Genomic DNA, 17,137 nt, shown 5'->3' on the forward strand with positions numbered 1-17,137 from the left:
GTTCGCCAAAGAGCCTGAACGCTCCCAAGCAAGAGGCGGCGTTGGGGGTGGTCTCCTTTCCCAGGCTCTGCTTCAGGGCTGAGGTCACAGGGTTCAGCTGCCTTTGCACCCGAGGACCGGCAAGGCCCCCAGGGCACTCAAAACAGAGCCAGGGGCTTCTCAATCAGATGAGAGAAATTCTGGGCAAAGTACAGGATGGCAAGTCAGATTTTGATGAGTGGCTCAGCTCTGTATTGTGGATGGAAGTAAGGGGAAAGAAAGAAATTCATGTAAATCTCCCAACAGGCAACCCAGCTGGCACTGAAATGGCCAATAAGAGAGAAAACTTGAGCGAGAGGTGAAGAGGAAATGAGGATGCTGCTGGGACACATGGGCTTCTCCCCGGGATGTGAGAAAACCGCACAAACATTTTGGTGGAGCACCAGGTGGCGGAGGTTTCATCAGAGTTATGATTCAATGAAACGGAGCACCGAGTTTATACTAGGGTCAGATTTTATCTTAATAGTGTTATAAATGACTCTACACCTTTATTTATGGACTCATCACAGGTCAGAAGGGGTCAGTTTTTAGTTGTACTCAACTATGCTTTTTAAGAGAAATTTTGTGCCATTCTGAAGCTAGTGTGCAAAATCTCAGGGGGGCTGTCATTCTCAGGGTTGCGCAAATGGGCACCCTTTACATCTTACCTGTCCCCAGGTGTCTCACTAATCTCACTCTAGACATGGTCCTGGGGTCAAGCACAGTGCCAAGGGGAGAATAGGAGCTCAGTCATTGAATGAATAAAGGCACAAACAAATGAGGTAGAGAAGAAGGACAGTCATTGGAAAACTCTAGATACTGAATGTTTTCACAGCCTTTGAACACCCTGTTTTCCAGAAGGCTCATGTGAAAGTAGATGAATGGGACCTTTGGTGTTGTAGTCATCTTAGTCAGCTTGGGCTGCTATAACAAAATACCACAGACTAACGTCTGTTTCTCACAGTCCTGGAGGCTGGAAGTCAAGATGAAGGTGCCAGCTAGTTCAGGTCCCAGTGAGGGCCTCGTCCTGGCTTGTAGACAGCTGCCTTCTCACTATATCCTCACATGGCAGAGACAGAGGGCGTTGGTCTATCTTCCTCTTCTTATAAGGACACCAATCCCATTGTGAGACCCCCACCCTCATGACCTCAAATAAACCTAATCACCTCCCAAAGGCTTCCCCTCTGAACATCATCACATTGGGGGTTAAGGCTTCAACATATCAATTTTGGTGGGACATAAACGTTTAGCTCCTGTCAGTAGCGTATTAAGATTATGTATTTTGGATCCCTGCTTCTGTACGAAAGTTTGATCACTGAGGTAGACAGAATTCTAAGATGGCTCCCAAGATTCTCACCCCCTAGTGTGCATACTCATGTAATCTCCTTCCTTGAGGTGAGTGAGCCTGACTTAAACAGGTGAGCTCTTTAAAGAGGGTCTAGCGGTCAGAGATGGAAGAAGTCAGAGAGATTGGAAACGTGAGAGGGATTTTCCTGGGGCCTTGAAGGAGCTAAGAGCTATGTTGTAAGAGGGCCTATGGAGGGGATCACATGGTAAGGAAACGTAGGAGGCTTCTAAGAGCTGACAGCAATTCCCAGCAACAGCCAAAAAGTAACGGGGACCCTCAGTCCTACAACCAAAAGTAACTAAACTCTGCCTAAAGCTGTGTGAGCTTGGAAGAGGACCCCATACTTCAGATGATGCCTCAGCCTGGCTGACACCTTGATTTCATGTCATGAAACCGTGAGCCGAGAGCCCAGCCACACCATGACTGGACCTCTGATCTACAGAACGCTGTGATAATAAATTCATGATGTTTTCAGCCACTAAGTTTATGGCAATTTGTTACACAGCCTAGAAAAACAATACAATCTCCTTTCTACAGGAGATCAGCCCACATCTCTTGAGTCCCTTTATCTTCCTAAAACCAGCTTCTGTTTGGTTGTTGATTACATTTTCCCTTATATTAATACACAACCTCCTTTCTTTCTTCTTCTTTTTTTTCCCCTACTGTTTCCTTTGGGAATTTACATAGTAATTCAAATCTGCTGTGTACACGTTGTTATTTTAACACTATTTAACGCAGAAACTATATTATCTTCTCCCCAACCTCTACAAAGCATCTGCAGGGCACACATCATTGTGAGGCTAACTGTTTTCCTCCCTCCCAACCAGTGTTCAAGTCTTCCAAAGCTTAACATTATGTTTATTACATAACAGCACGACATAAGCCCAAACAACCTGCTGCTGGGCTTTTAAATATAGCAACTGCAGAAATCTCTTCTGGGCTTGATGAAGAGCCACTTCAAATGTCTCCTAATTTCAGCAGTTTTCTGGTCTACAGAAAACAAGGTCCAAAAATGGTTCTGCAGGTAAAGTGCACACACAAGAAACCCACCCCTCCCTCAACAATGACACAGAGGGCGGGAAGTGGGGAGGGAGCCAAGGGCCCTCTGGTTGTTGGGATTTGCAGGCGGCCTCTCAAGGAGTATTGCCTCTGTGTGAACCCCTCTCAGGGGAGAAAATGGAAAAGGCCCAGAAGTGGAGCCCTTCCAGGTTGGCACCTCAGTGATGGTCCCTCCCTTTGTTCCCTTTTCTAATTGACGGGACCATTGGCAGTTGTATTCACCAAAGGGACTCTACGTTGCATTAAGAGCTGACTCAATCTGGCTTAAGAATAGGGAATTTCTTGGCTTGGGAACCTGTTGAATAAGGGTTGTGCTGCTCCCTTTGACCTCCCCATGTTGGTTCTATTCTCAGGCACCAACACCGCACACAGCACCCCTCTCCTCCCCACCCCACCCCGAATCCCTGGGCTTGCCCCATGGGAAAAGTGTGCCTCTTTCTCCTATTCCAGCCATCTACCCTGGGCTAACTGGTTGGGCTTGGGTCTCATGCCCTTCTCCTAAATCATCACCATGGCCAGGGGGATGGAACCCACTGTTTGGCCAGGATGGGAGCAGGTGTCCACTTCTAGAGCAGGAGTATGAGGTCACAAGGACTGGGGCAGGGGAGGGGAAGGGTGGATGTCCAGAGGAAAATCAGGATGCCATTGTCAGAACAGGGTGGAATGGACACTGGGCAGGCCAGAACAACTGATGTCCTCAGCCGTCTGACCTATTCTAATGCAGGATATTTGGGAACAGTTGGGACCTGGAGAGGCAAATGGGAGCAGGGGTTCTCTCTCCTCCTCTGTGCTTCCACTGAGCCACCGGAATCCTATATGTTCACCTGTATGTGTATGTGCATTTCACCCAGGTCATCAGCTGAGAAGCAGAGTCAAGGTGTAAATTTATAACACGTTTCTGCTCTGCCCTGGGCCTTCTAATTTCCTCTCCTGGCTACAAGGTGGTAGAAATTTCTGTGCTCTTATACCTGTACTCCTCTGAGAGTGGACTGCCTTCCCTCAATACTCAGAAAATCTGGGGCCACATGAGGACTTCATACCAGAGACCTGGCCTGCCATGTGTGGGAGTCTGGGTGCAGCAAGAAAAGGGGAAGCTGGGGTAAGCCTGTGTCCCAGGCTTTGGGGGGCCCCTGGAGCTACTGCTTCTCTCCACGGGGTTGCTCTGTCCCCACTCATGACCTATCAGACCCGCCACCTGGTAGGACCTTTCTGTACCCACTTCTAATGGGTTTTCCTTGTGCATCTGTCAGGGGTGCCATGACCCCTGCTTTCTGGATTGGGGCAGGGAGAGGGATCTCATAAGTTCCTTCTAACTGAGCTCTGGCCCATGGCAGACAGAACAAATACTCACTGACAGTTCAAGGTGGCCGCCCCAACCAACTGCCTTGAACAGCGTCCATTTCTGCTCTGCCAGCGAGATTTTCCTATTCCATCAAAGGGTTAAACAGTTTTTGATGGGGAAGGCAGGAGATCTTCCTTATATAGGACACATATTTGGAAACTGGTCTCTTAGAAGTTGGGTGTGCCGTATGCAAAAGGAAAGTGTCAGTTAGTTTAGCCCAATTTTATTAATATCGGGGTCTATTATAAAACCACTCTAAAATGCAAATCAAAACTATAGTAAGGTACTATCTCACACCAGTCCGAATGGCCATCATTAAAAAGTCTACAAATAACAAACGCTGGAGAGGGTGTGGAGAAAAGGGAACTTTACTACATTGTTGGTAAGAATATAAATTGGTGCAGCCACTGTGGAAAAAAGTACGGAGGTTCCTCAAAAAACTAAAAATAGTTTTAGTTTAGTTAGCCATATGATCCAGCAATCCCAATCCTGGACATATATCCAGAGAAAACTCTAATTCAAAAAGATATATGCACTCCAATGTTCATAGCAGCACTATTTACAATAGCCAAGACATGGAGACAACCTAAGTGTCCATTGACAGATAAATGGATAAAGAAGATGTGGGAAACACATACAAAGGAATATTACTCAGCCATAAAAAAATAATGAAATAATGCCATTTGCAGCAACACGGATGGACCTAGAGATTATCATACTAAGTGAAATAAGTCAGAAAGAAAAAGACAAATACCATATAATATCACTTACATGTTGAATCTAAAATATGACAAAAATGATCTTATTTATGAAATAGAAACAGACTCACAGACATAGAAAACAAACTTATGGTTACTAAAGGGGATAGGGGGTAAGAGAGGGATAAATTAGGAGTTTAGGATTAGCAGTTAGAAACTACTATATATAAAACAGATAAACAACAAGGTCCTACTGTATAGCACAGGGAACTATATTCAATATCCTATAATAAACCATAATGGAAAAGAATATAAAAAAGAATATGTATATATGTATGTATAACTGAATGACTTTGCTGTACACCAGAAACTAACACAACATTGTAAATCAACTATACTTTAATAAAAAATAAATAAATAAATAAAACCACTCTAATATATAACAGTATACCTTAAAATGTATCCTAGTGGGATTATCTATTTGATTAATGATACTTAAAGCATTAATTTTATATTTAACATAAGGAATGTGATTGAATGATTCATTTATGTATTAAACTTGTATTTATTGAATATTTAATAAGTGTATGGTTGTGAGCCAAGGGATACAAAGGTATTTAACACTTAAGTCTCCTCCAAAAGTTTATAATCTACTAGATGAAATTAGTGCATAGCACAAAAATAACTAAATATGATTCTACACCAGAATCAGTCTGTTTCTTTAAAAAGACAGCTTACTAAGTTCACCTAACTCTCAGCTTGAGGAGTTTAACTGAAATTAGGAAAGGTTTGACTCAAGTATCTGGTATAAAAAGGGCCACTCAGAAGCTCTGAATACCAGGAAAGATTCCGGAGGTTGCACAGAGAGCTGTAGTGTTGAAAGGAATCCTTTGGCTTCAAAATGAAGTCAGAATCTTTTGACTGCCCTGAAAGAAGCTGTGTGAAACCCAATGAAGAAAATGACTAAATCATTCTTGATTTTTGGCTTTAGAGCAAGGCATACGTGGAAAAGAAGCAGGAACATCAGATTTCCAATGGCATGTTAACCATTTGGAGAGCGCGCTGGTCAATGGATAGAGAATCCGTTACAGGAGATGTGTCATAGGAAGTCAGAACAGAGAGTCAGAAAGAGGGGACACATGCTGAGCACTGGCAGGGTGGGCGAGAGTCACCACGGAGAAGGTGTCTCAGTGAGTTGGGTCCCAAGTTTAAACATCTCTGGGAAGGGCCCTGGTCAGTCACCCTGGTCAGATGTTGCCCTTGGACCAGTCAACTGGGGCCATAGTGGGAGGGGTATGTCACAAAAAAATAGCTGATGATTCTGTAGTAGCCGTGCAGGGAAGGTAACGATGTGGATCGTGTACTATCAGAGGGTGGGTGGGGCTGGGGAGGAGCAGGACAGACAAAAACATGTGTTCAGTATGCCTGCCTTTAGCTGGAGAGATTTCAGTAGCTCAACTTCAACATCCTGCCACTTAGCACTGAGTTACTCTTGTTGCTTCTGTGACTCGGATATTAAGCCCCAGTTCTAAAAAGTGAGTGAGGATGAGAAAACAAATCCCCACCCAGATTGTTGAAACCAATTATGGTTCTTCACCCTGCACCATGTGAGTCCCCACTTTTGTAACCTGCCCCAGTAACTCAGTCTTTCTAGGACTGGACTTCTTGGGGCAGAGGTCCTTATTCTGAACCTGGACCTATGTCCCCAGCTTCACTATCTGCTGAGAGACTTTCCTTATGTCAACACACGACCTCTTGCCTTTTCCTGGATCCCCAGCGGCCATACTTTCAGCTCCACGTCTGCCCCCTTCCGGCTGCAGTTAACTGCGTCTTGATCACTACCTAACCAAGGCTGCTTTCAAGACCGAGCTCAGTGTGAGGGCTTTGCAGGCTTTGGTGGGGGTGACGCGATATGAGACTGAGTCAGTGTTCCTGGAGGCGTTTGGCGCCAAAAGTGTTGGGGAGGGCAGGTGGCCGCGAAAGACCATCGAGGGAGTTCTTACATTTTTCCTGCTTTCCTTGCCTCTCCATACAGAGGCATAGGGAATTTGAATGGGCTGGAGTGGCTGGATGAGGGGGAGTACGAAAAAGAAATCTTTTTTGACCCACCACCTAGAGTAATGGAAACAAATGGGACCTAATGAAACTTAAAAGCTTCTGCACAGCAAAGGAAACCATAAACAAGAGGAAAAGACAACCCTCAGAATGGGAGAAAATATTTGCAAACGAAGCAACGGACAAGGGATTAATCTCCAAAATATACAAACAGCTCTTGTAGCTTGATATCAAAAAAACAAGCAACCCAATCAAAAAATGGGCAGAAGACCTAAACAGACATTTCTCCAAAGAAGACATACAGATGGCCAAGGGGCACATGAAAAGATGTTCAACATCGCTAATTGCTAGAGAAATGCAAATGAAAACTACAATGATGTATCACCTCACACCAGTCAGAATGGCCATCATCAAAAAATCTACAAACAGGGCTTCCCTGGTGGCACAGTGGTTAAGAATCCGCCTGCCAATGCAGGGGACACGGGTTCGAGCCCTGGTCCGGGAAGATCCCACATGCCGCGGAGCAACTAAGCCCGTGTGCCACAACTACTGAGCCTGCATGCCACAATTACTGAAGCCTGCAAGCCTAGAGCCCATGCTCCACAACGAGAAGCCACCGCAATGAGAAGCCCACGCAGTACAATGAAGAGTAGCCCCTGCTCTCCGCAACTAGAGAAAAGCCCACGCGCAGCAACAAGGACCCAACACAGCCAAAAATAAAATAAATTAATAATAATAATAATAAAAAATCTACAAACAATAAATGCTGGAGAGGGTGAGGAGAAAAGAGAACCCTCTTTCACTGTTGGTGGGAATGTAAATGCATACAGCCACTACGGAGAACAGTATGGAGGTTCCTTAAAAAACTAAAAATAGAACTACCATATGACCCAGCAATTCCACTATTGGGCATATGCCCTGAGAAAACCATAATTCAAAAAGACACATGCACCCCGATGTTCACTGCAGCACTATTTACAATAGCCAGGTCATGGAAGCAACCTAAATGCCCATTGACAGACGAATGGATAAAGAAGATGTGGTACATATATACAATGGAATATTACTCAGACATAAAAAGGAACGCTATTGGGTCATTTGTAGAGACGTGGATGGACCCAGAGGCTGTTATACAGAGTGCAGTAAGTCAGAAAGAGAAAAACAAATATCGTATATTAACGCACATATGTGGAATCTAGAAAAATGGTACAGATGAACCTGTTTCCAAAGCAGAAATAGAGACACAGACATAGAGAACAAACGTATGGACACCAAGTGGGGCAATGGAGGGTGGGATGAACTGGGAGACTGGGATTGACATATATACACTAATATGTATAAAACAGATAACTAATGAGAACCTGCTGTATAGCACAGGGAACACTACTTAGTGCTCTGTGGTGACCTAAATGGGAAGGAAATTCAAAAAAGAGTGGATATATGTATACATACGATTGATTCACTCTGCTGTGCAGTAGAAACTAACACAACATTGTAAAACAAATATACCCCAATTTAAAAAAAAATCAAGACTTGACAGCTTCAAACACCAGAATAACAAAATCATACTGTGGATCCTGCCATAGATATTTGGCTAGTTTGTGGGAATGCTTGAAAACTACACACAACATGCAAGTCACATGACAACCAACAGACGGCCCTCCAGTGCTGTCCATTTTCCTGATGGGACCCTTCAGAAACCTCCATGGGGGTCTGTGCCATCTCCTGCTCTTCAAAGGGGATCACAGGATGAAAGAGGGTCATGAATGAAGCTTTTCAGTAGACTGACAGTGTGAACCACTTCTTGGACCATTGAAACTCCCTCTCCGAGGATGTGAAAAGACAGCCCAGCATCCATGCTGTTTCCAGGACTCCTGGAGATGACTTCTGAGACAGAGGCCAAACCACAATGCTCAAGTGGTGGTGTCAGAAAAGGTTTCTCCTACCCTCTAGAGGGTGAAGAAATGTTTAAAACATCCAGTTTTTAAAACTCCAGGAATCTGAGACAATGACCTCCAAGTCCCTGGTCTTAGAAAGAATCACTAGACTTAAAAACAACAACAACAACAAAAAACCCCTAACTGTCAAAAGGAAGGGGTGGTAGAGAGAGTGCTAAAGCCCTAGATATTTCTTTCTTCTTTTTGTTCTGAGTGTAGGTAGCCAACTGCCGAGTTTGTAGGTGGCTACAATGGAAGAAGGAAGAATGTTGGTCTTGAAGGCAGTCCGTCTGGGAGATCCCAGCTGGGCCCTTTCCTAGCTGTGTGAGCTTGGACAGTTTATATAACCTCTTAAGCTTTAATGTCTTTATCTGGAAAATGGACATAATAGAATCTGCCTGATGTGAAAACTTAAATGAAAGAATGCATGCAAACCCTTAGCTCACTGCTTGGCACACAGAAGACTCTAAGGAGGACACGTGTTCTGTGAAAGGGAGAGGGTAGATGGTGGAACGGGATGAAAGCAGGTATCTTAGGAAGGTGTCACGATTGGGCCAAGCCCACTGACAGCAAGCTCCCTGAGGTTCCGACTTTGTCCTACTCGTCCTTGAATCTCCAACACCCAGCATGGGCCTGGTACAGAGTTGGCACTCAGGAAATGTTTGTTAGGCCGAATGGAGCCCTAGCTGGGCCTGAGTCAGGGAGAGGTCTGCAGAAGGGGAAGGAAGGCAGGTGAGAGAGAAAAGGACACAGAGTGACAAAGCCTGAACGATGGAGATTCCAGATGATAAACGCTAACTTTGCCCTGTCTTTGGAGTCCCCCTAAAATTAATGGACTTGAGATGGAATCGTTTCAAAAATGTTTGGGGAGCCAGATGGGAAGCTTATGTCATTGTGTTCCCTCGCGAGCTCAGAATAATGGGTCGCGTTCCTGCCTGCGGGGGAAGGTAGCCATCCTCCACCTCTCTCTGTCCATCACTGCTGAGATGGAGCCTTCCCATCCTCTCTGCAGATGCCTTTTGGAAATGCTACCTGCTCTGCGAGGCTGTCCTGGGCACCTGGGGAGTGGGGCAGGTGGGGGGAAAGTGCTGTGAGGTAGAGCCGGGCAGGGAGAACTAGACGTTCCAGCCTCACAACAAAAGACACATCCCACATCCCCTACGGGAAGTGAACGCAGCACCAAAAGCTAACCGAATTCTCAGGCTGGGCGCCTGGGGGTATTTTAGGTCTTAGCTGCACAGGAAAGCTGTCAGAAAACTGTGAACTGCTCTGCAAATATAGCGATTTGTTAGTTAATAGTGTGGGGAGAAGAAAATAACACCAGACCAAGAGATACAACAGGGTCCTTCCACTGCTTGGCAGCTCACCCCGTGTCAGACAGGGCCATCAACCTCTTTGGACATGAGTGCTTCACCGATAGAACAAGGATAGCTTCCTTGAGCCCATCTGGGTCAAAGTGACCCCGTGCTTTTCTGTGCTCCAAGCCACGTAGCCCAGATTTTTATGTGACATGTATTTTGCTCTCTCTGGCATGAGATTTTCTCTTGATATTTCAGTTAACTGTTTGTATAGCTCTTGACTCTGCCGATTATAAGCTCTATAAGGCTGGGATTGGTGGGAAACGCAGTCAAGAATTATTCATTTTCAAGCATCCACTTAACCAGCATTGACTGAGCCCACCCGGCACTGTGCTAAACTCTAAGATGATAAGTGCTAAGCTACCCAGGTACCCTCCCCGCCCTTTGAGAGTGTTTCTTCTGCTGGGGAAAATGGATATTCATGATAAAACAGAACAGACCAAGAAAAACAGAGGCAGAGCTCCTGCATCGCACAACTCCAGGGGGCAGATTCATACAGAACACAGTGTGAGTGATGTTCCCCAGATTGTGCAGGGCAGCAGCCCTGGTGTCACCACGTTCCCAGGGTCTGGCCTGATGCCCGATGCTGTAAAGATTTGTTAAAGCGCAAAAGAGGATTAAATGAGGGGTCTTCCCCAGTGTGGTGACGGCTTTTAATGTCTGACTGTATCCATTTTTCTTTCTGCACACACCTCCTGGCCCCTGTGACTAAATCTGCCCAGTGTGATGCCAGCAGAAGTGCCTGGATTCACTTTTTGGGCTGGCAGGGCGGGGTGGGGTGCGGTGCCTGACCCCCTCCAGCTGTTTCTTTTCCTGCTGCGGTGACCAAGGCAGCTATAAGATGATGGATTCTATCACCCTGAGCCCCTGAGAGATTCTGTGGAGCGGAGCAGAGCGGCCCCTCATTGGCTAAGAAGCATTTATAAAATAAGCCTTTGTTATGTTAAGCCACTGAGTCTGTGGGGTTGTTTGATACCCTGGCATAGACTGATCTATTCTGACTGATGCTCTCACTTTCCTGTGAGTTGGGTCATGGGGCCGTTTATTGGACGAAGCACAGAGATGATCAGTAAATGTTAAAAAAAAAGAACTGAGAGGTGGAAGAGGAATGTACATGGATTAATAAGTATTATCAGTGCCTTTTCCCTCTGCTGGAATTCCTCAGCTCTTAGGAAATGTGTTCTGTAGGCCCTAGGCCCCGGACACAATGGCTGGATTGTTCATTTCCAATAGGTGGGTTTCCTTTTACCCTCAAGGCCCTCTCTGTGGTAGGTAAGGTAATGCTGCCTTTTCCACATAGGAAAAAGCACACCAGCTTCTTTCCATTGATGCAAACAATCTGGAGGAAGGACGTAATTGAGGAAAACTCCAGGCCCCCAGAGTTGGAGCAGTTGGGGTCTTTGCCTACCCAAGCCCCCCAGTGTGGCTCACACAAAACAGAGACACTTGCAGCTGTGCTGTGACCACAGCCAGAGGTAAGGACCAAAACACTCCATCCCCACTGCCACAGACCCACTTCCTTAGACCAGGGGTTCTCAAACTCTGGAGTGTATTCGAATCACCTGGAGCGCTTGTTCAAACACAGACTGTCAACCCTCATTCCCAGAGTTTGCAATGCAGTGCTCTGGGGTGGGGCCTGAGAATTTGCATTTCTAACAAGCTCCCCAGTGATGCTGATGCTGGTCCAGGGAATATATTTTGAGAAACCATTGCCTTAGATGGATGCTCTGCCTCTCAAAGTCAAGGATAAAAGCAATACCTTTGAGATTAGCCCTATAACCTGCTATTAGCCTTAATGATACAGAAGGAACTCTTTATTTTTTTTTTCAGATTACCCAGTTCAGCAGAGAGGAAAGGATGAAGAAAAGATAAGTTTCAGGGAGGAGAAGGCCTGGGAGAGAATCCAATTTGAGGACTGTTGTCCAGAGGGGAGGGCTAATGGGTGTCACAAAGGAAGGTCCTGGGACGAGAGCCAGAAGGAACCTGGGTGCTGAGGTAGCCAGAGAAAGACAAGTTTGAGAGCTGATCATTGGGTAGTGAAAAAGAGCACTAGATTTGGAGTCTGAAAACCTGCATTTCTCTCCCATAAGGCCTTGCAGCTACTGGCAAGAGCCAAGATAAAACCACTCTGAATTCAGTCAAGGCTGATCTAACAGCTCTCGTGGGCAGAGACTGCCAGTTTTCTGGGTGGGTAAGCCCAGTCCATGGCCCTATGCCCAGTGCACTATTTGTACTGGGCCTGAGACCCAGGGCAGGAAGCCACCAGGCACTGCATAGCACTCCGGCAACCTCCTGCTGATTTATCCATGCTCCCGGCAGGATGGTGCTGTGCCACGGGTTAGCGTGGGTGGCCGTGACTCACCCAGCCTCGTGGGGAGGCAGATGCTGCCATTGCAACCAGCGCTGCCACGGAAACAGGCTAAATCAATCTCAAATCCCTGTAGGGGCAGAGAACAAGCCACCTGCCGCCAGGGAGCTGGGGCTGCTCTGGTGGTGTTCTGGGTTCAGACGCCAAATTGGTGAGCGCAGCCCGAGCTGTGCGGGTCACAGAGCTGGCTGGAGAGCCAGGTCGGGGTCAGCAGCAAAGAAGCTGGTGCAGCGACTAGAGCATGTGACAAGGGGTGGGCTCCCCACCCCGGGTGCCTGTGTCTGATGACGGCAGCAGGTGGGGAGTGGTGGGGGGGGTGGGAAAGAGAGCCCTTGGGTACTGGATGGACCAGTTCACGCAGATCCTGCTCTGAAATCTGTGGGATGTCTGTGCCCATTCGGGGGGGTGGGGGGGGGGAGAAGAGATGCGAACCTGACTGACTCTTGACTCTCTTTCTGCTCTCAGATTTGGTAAGACCCAACTCCTATGAAGTTGCTCCCTCACCAGATGATGTGACCACAAATACACCCCCAAGAAGACAAGGAAACGGAGGCCAATGACCTAAGCAAAGTCCCGCAGTTTTCTGAGGCAGTCAGGCTGGGCTCCCGATATCCTGAGCACCAATCTTTCATCATTTGCCACTAGACACTGCATCCCAAGGAAATAATTCGATGGGTCTTGCGGGATTTGCTTTGCCTTCAATATCTGCTCTCCGGGGCAGTGGGTGGTGCCACTGATAACGTACTCTGCTCTTCCCAAGAGCTACAGTGAGCTTTTAGCCAGCTTTCCCCACCTGCATCAACTCCTAAGCCAGGCGATGAGTTTCCACTGCCTCCACCAATCAGACAGAGGAAACCCCGAGAGTTTCCAGGTTCGCCCAATATCCCATCATTATGGCATCATGGGAACAGAGCCAGAAGTGGGCCCCTGGGGTTTTCAGGCCAGCCCTCCCTGGGTGGGGCGGGGGGGAGGGGTGAATGTCTACACTCAGCAGTCCCTCCTGGTGACTCTTGGGCCATTTCCCTAGTTGTCCCCTCTATGGATTCCCAGCCGAGGCTCACAGCTGGTTGTGGTGGCTTCGGCACATCTTCAAGCCCTGAGGTCCCCAGGTCCTGTGCAGTATCTCCCCAGCCCCACTGCAGCCACTTCAGGCCTTGCGCTTCCTCGAGCCCCTCGCCTGCAGCGGGTGCTGTGAGGGACCTCCCCCTTCCATTTCAGGGGTGGGGTGAAGGCTACCTGGTGGGTCTCTACCTCCTTCCTGCCTTCCTCCTCCCCTGTCCTGTTTAAGGAAAATCCCTTCTGCCTTCAGGATCCCTTCCCCGCCCTCACTGTGTCTTTGATCCATTAATTATCTTCCTCCTAATGGTTCAACTTCGGCTTTTCTGTGACCTCCTCCTCCTCAGTCTATAATCACGTTTCTGTCTCTCCTACATAAAAACAGCTAAACCAAACATGTGTTCCACTCTGGTTACTCTCCTTCCCTAACTGCAAAGCTTCTTCTCAGAGCAGCACTTTTTCTCTCTCCTCTCTTACCACCCAAGGGGTCCAAATTTCTCTCAGTGCTGCCTGGCATCTCTGCTTCCTCCCCTGCTCAGTTCCCCCCGCTGGCTGGCGTCCACCATGGGCACATCAACACCTGGGGCTGTCTCAGATGTTCCCAACACATATAGTTCCGGGGGGCGCCAGAGTGGGCTGGGCTTCAAGCAGGGGAGTAGGGGAGGGCCCCCTGACCCCCAGCTGCGCATCTTCTCTTGAGCCCCAGAGCAGCTGTACTTGTGTTCAAGGTTTCCTCAACGGTCTCCTTCAGCTCCAACTTTGTCCTCCCTACCCATCCCCCACTGCCAAATTGGGCGATACACCAGCTCACAGGACCAGCCAAAAGGAGGGATGACAAATAACCCCTTTATCTCCTCTGGCCTTTCCCCTACCAAAAATATTTTATCTTCCCCAAGTTACAGAAGAAAATCTCCCTTGCATGGAGGGTGGGCAGCAGAGACCGGAGGGTGTGTACGGTGGGGAGAAGTGTACGGTGGGGAGGAGAGGACAGGCTCCTGCAGGGGCGCTGAGGGCAGGAGCTGTCTGTCCAGCCACCCTGAGTCAATTCTTGTGGAATGGGAGAGAATCCTCCCAAAAGGACCTTTAGGGAGTGGAAGGAGAGGGTCTGATTCTCAGTCTTGGAGCCGAGGGATAGTCTTTGAAAGATGTGAAAAATAACATTTCCTTTGATCAGAGTTTATAGCTAAGAACCACCAGGAAAGAAGGGTGGGCTTGTCTCCCGGGGAGGCCCCGCTTGTACCAGTTTTGCAGGGCCTGATTTCACGGTGGAGGACACCTGGCCTCCCTGTCTGAGCACTTGCATCTCCTTGAGGGGCCAGTCTCACCATCGGCCTCCTCCCTTGGGAGCATGCGGCCCAGCCAGAGGAGCCTGGGCTCTACGGGTCCCGAGAGCCGGTTCCCACTAGAGTCAGCCCACTGCGGGGACCCGAGCAGAAAGTGCCTGTGCTCTCTGTCGGTGCGCTTGCCACACGCAGAAGCTCTGGACTCCAGGTGCTGCCGGCAGTGGCAAGGTCACTCTGTGACGCCAGAACCCAGGTGGTCAGTTGGCTCTCCCCTGGCTTTTGGGGCCCATCTCCCGTCCCTGAACCTGGCCTGGCTTCTGGGAAATGCGCAGAACGGCCAACATACTTACAGCCTCACGTAGATTCTTCCCAAAGCCCTTTGATATCCACCAAAATGTAGCCGCTCGCATTTCAAAGGGACCTTACAGCCCAGGGTTCAGCCCCCCTCATGCAGGACTTCAGTCAGCTGATCCACCTGCCTGTCTTGAGTAGTTCCCAGAACAGAAGGCTCTCTGCTTGATTAGGTGGCCTACAGAAGGGACTTTGGTTAATGGAAATTTCTTCTTGATTTTGACCTAAAATCTGCCCCCTTGTGACTTCCACCCACCTGGTTCTGTTCTCTGGTCCTTGGAAGAAAATATCTCCTCAGTCCTCTAATTGGTCTCACAGTAGCCAGCGGAGGTGAGGATGGAATTATTGGCCTCTTTTATAGAAAGTGCACGCCTGGGGAGGTTAAGGAGCTGTGAAAAAGCTACAGGTGGAACTGGAGATAGAATCCAAGTGTCTTAATTTCCCAGACCAGTTCTCCTGCCATTACTCTGCATTTCTTAATCTTTGCCCATTATTGTTGAGTACCTACTGTGTGTACCTGGAATACCAGGTAAGGGTTGGAGGCATGGGACACCCGGAGCCTCTCTCCAGAGAGTCATTGATTCCAGCTCAGAGGACACACACGGACACACACACACACACACACACACACACACAGGATTCAAAACACCTGCTCAGCCAGCAGACTGGGTGGCCTCACCTTCACCTTCTTAAGTTCAGCTTAGAAAATCAGCCTTCTTCCTTACTTTTGGCTGCTCTTCCCCCCAGCACAGGCTGACAGGTAGGAAAGGGAAAATGTAGAGAAGATGATTTTAACCACAGAAGAGCCTGAACTTGAAAGGAAGAAGAAAGGCCTGAAGAGGAGTTTGAAAATGATAGCTGTCAACACTCGGCTTGGAAAGACGGCGGCACAGAGAGCTCGTGGGCGGGTGGGTGGGAGGGATGCTCACCGGTGCCAAAGCTCAGTCGTGTGGCAGCAGGGAAGTGGGGACGCAGGGCCAGGGCTGCCAGAACTGCAAACCAGAACCGCCAAGGCCTGGTCTCAACAAAGGCAGGCCCTAGCAACTTCCCAGGACCTGGGTAATTGGGCCAGGCTCCACCCCCGAGATGTGCTTTCATCTTTCTTAAAGGCACAGCGCCCTGATTCAGTGTCCGCTGAGTATCCAGCAACAGCACTAGCACTCGGTACTCTAGGCTTCACTTTCTCTCCCTTGGACGGCAGCACTTATTCTACCAAATCTTTTAGGCACAGAGAGACCCAGGCTCTACTCTCTGCAGCTTGGGGATGCAAAAGCTGACCAGAGAGGGAAAACCCAGGGTTTTGACTTTAACTCTGCCCATTGCTCGACAGTCACTGAGCCCTGGGGGACGAAGTCCTATAAAAGGACAGCAGCCCTCACTCCTTTATTTGGCAAAGTGGAGGAAAGAGCTGTCCCCCTCAACATGGGCAGATAAAACTGTCCTTCTCAAACCCAGGCCTCTTGCTAAGGGGCAGATTGCTTCCGTGGGGCTGGGCCTGGAATTCTGCATTTCCAACCTGCTCCTGGTCGAGGTCGATGCTGTTGGTGCCTGAGTACTTGCATCCTTTGGGGGAAAAGCTCTACAGGGTAAGACAGGTTGGACCGAAGGAGGAAGCGTTTGGGCCGTTTCAAAGAGCTCTGGTAATCAAAAGAACTTCCACAGAGTCCCTGGGGTGAAAGCCAAGTTACTGAGAGCTGAGGATGGGGGTGGCAGCCGGGGGAGGGAGAGCAGATGTCACAGGGTGGGGGACTCCTGATCAAGTGACAGTAGCTGCCCACCTCCCGTCACCTGCCCTCCCCAGGATGTCAGAGGATGTGCTTCTCAGAGGAGCTCTCTGGATAGAGATGCATCAGCGTTCATGGGGGGACGCCAGGAGCGTGGAAGCCTGGCCCACTCAGGCCTGCCCAGTCTTGCCCCGAGCCCCTCCCAGCATCAGCCAGGCTGCCCCTCCTGGGCCTGGGGCGTCGTGGCCCATCCCCTCTGCTCACTGGGTGTTCCTGGCTCCTTAGGGGCTTCCCACACTTTCTTCCCCTCTCTTCCACCCTATCCCGCGTCTTCCCATCCTCCCCATGACCTCAGAGAACACGCTGACCTAACGCACAGGGTCAGACGTCCGCTCATGCGTTTCCCTGCTCAACACCCTCCAGTGGTCCTCAAGTTACTCAAACCCTTACAATGGCTCCTGATGCCCCCCGTGACTCACCACCCATTTCTCTGAGCCCTCGTCTCCCTCCGTCTCTGCCTCACAGAGGCCTCCTCGCTTT

General features: G+C 48.7%; 1 protein-coding gene across 2 annotated transcripts in view; it reads right to left on the minus strand.

Annotated features, from left to right (window-relative positions):
• The window catches only part of SIPA1L1 (signal induced proliferation associated 1 like 1), a 502,626-nt gene extending 486,735 nt beyond the window's left edge, over window positions 1-15,891 (minus strand). The window contains exon 1 of one of the 2 annotated variants that reach the window (XM_068543380.1): window positions 15,803-15,891. The gene's annotated coding sequence lies outside the window, so the exon portion shown is untranslated. The remainder of the gene's footprint in view (window positions 1-15,802) is intronic. The other variant, XM_068543408.1, reaches the window with a different exon arrangement.
• Window positions 15,892-17,137: the final 1,246 nt, after the last annotated feature.

The sequence above is a fragment of the Eschrichtius robustus genome, chromosome 1 (genome assembly GCF_028021215.1).
Source record: "Eschrichtius robustus isolate mEscRob2 chromosome 1, mEscRob2.pri, whole genome shotgun sequence".
NCBI classification, from domain to species: domain Eukaryota; kingdom Metazoa; phylum Chordata; class Mammalia; order Artiodactyla; family Eschrichtiidae; genus Eschrichtius; species Eschrichtius robustus.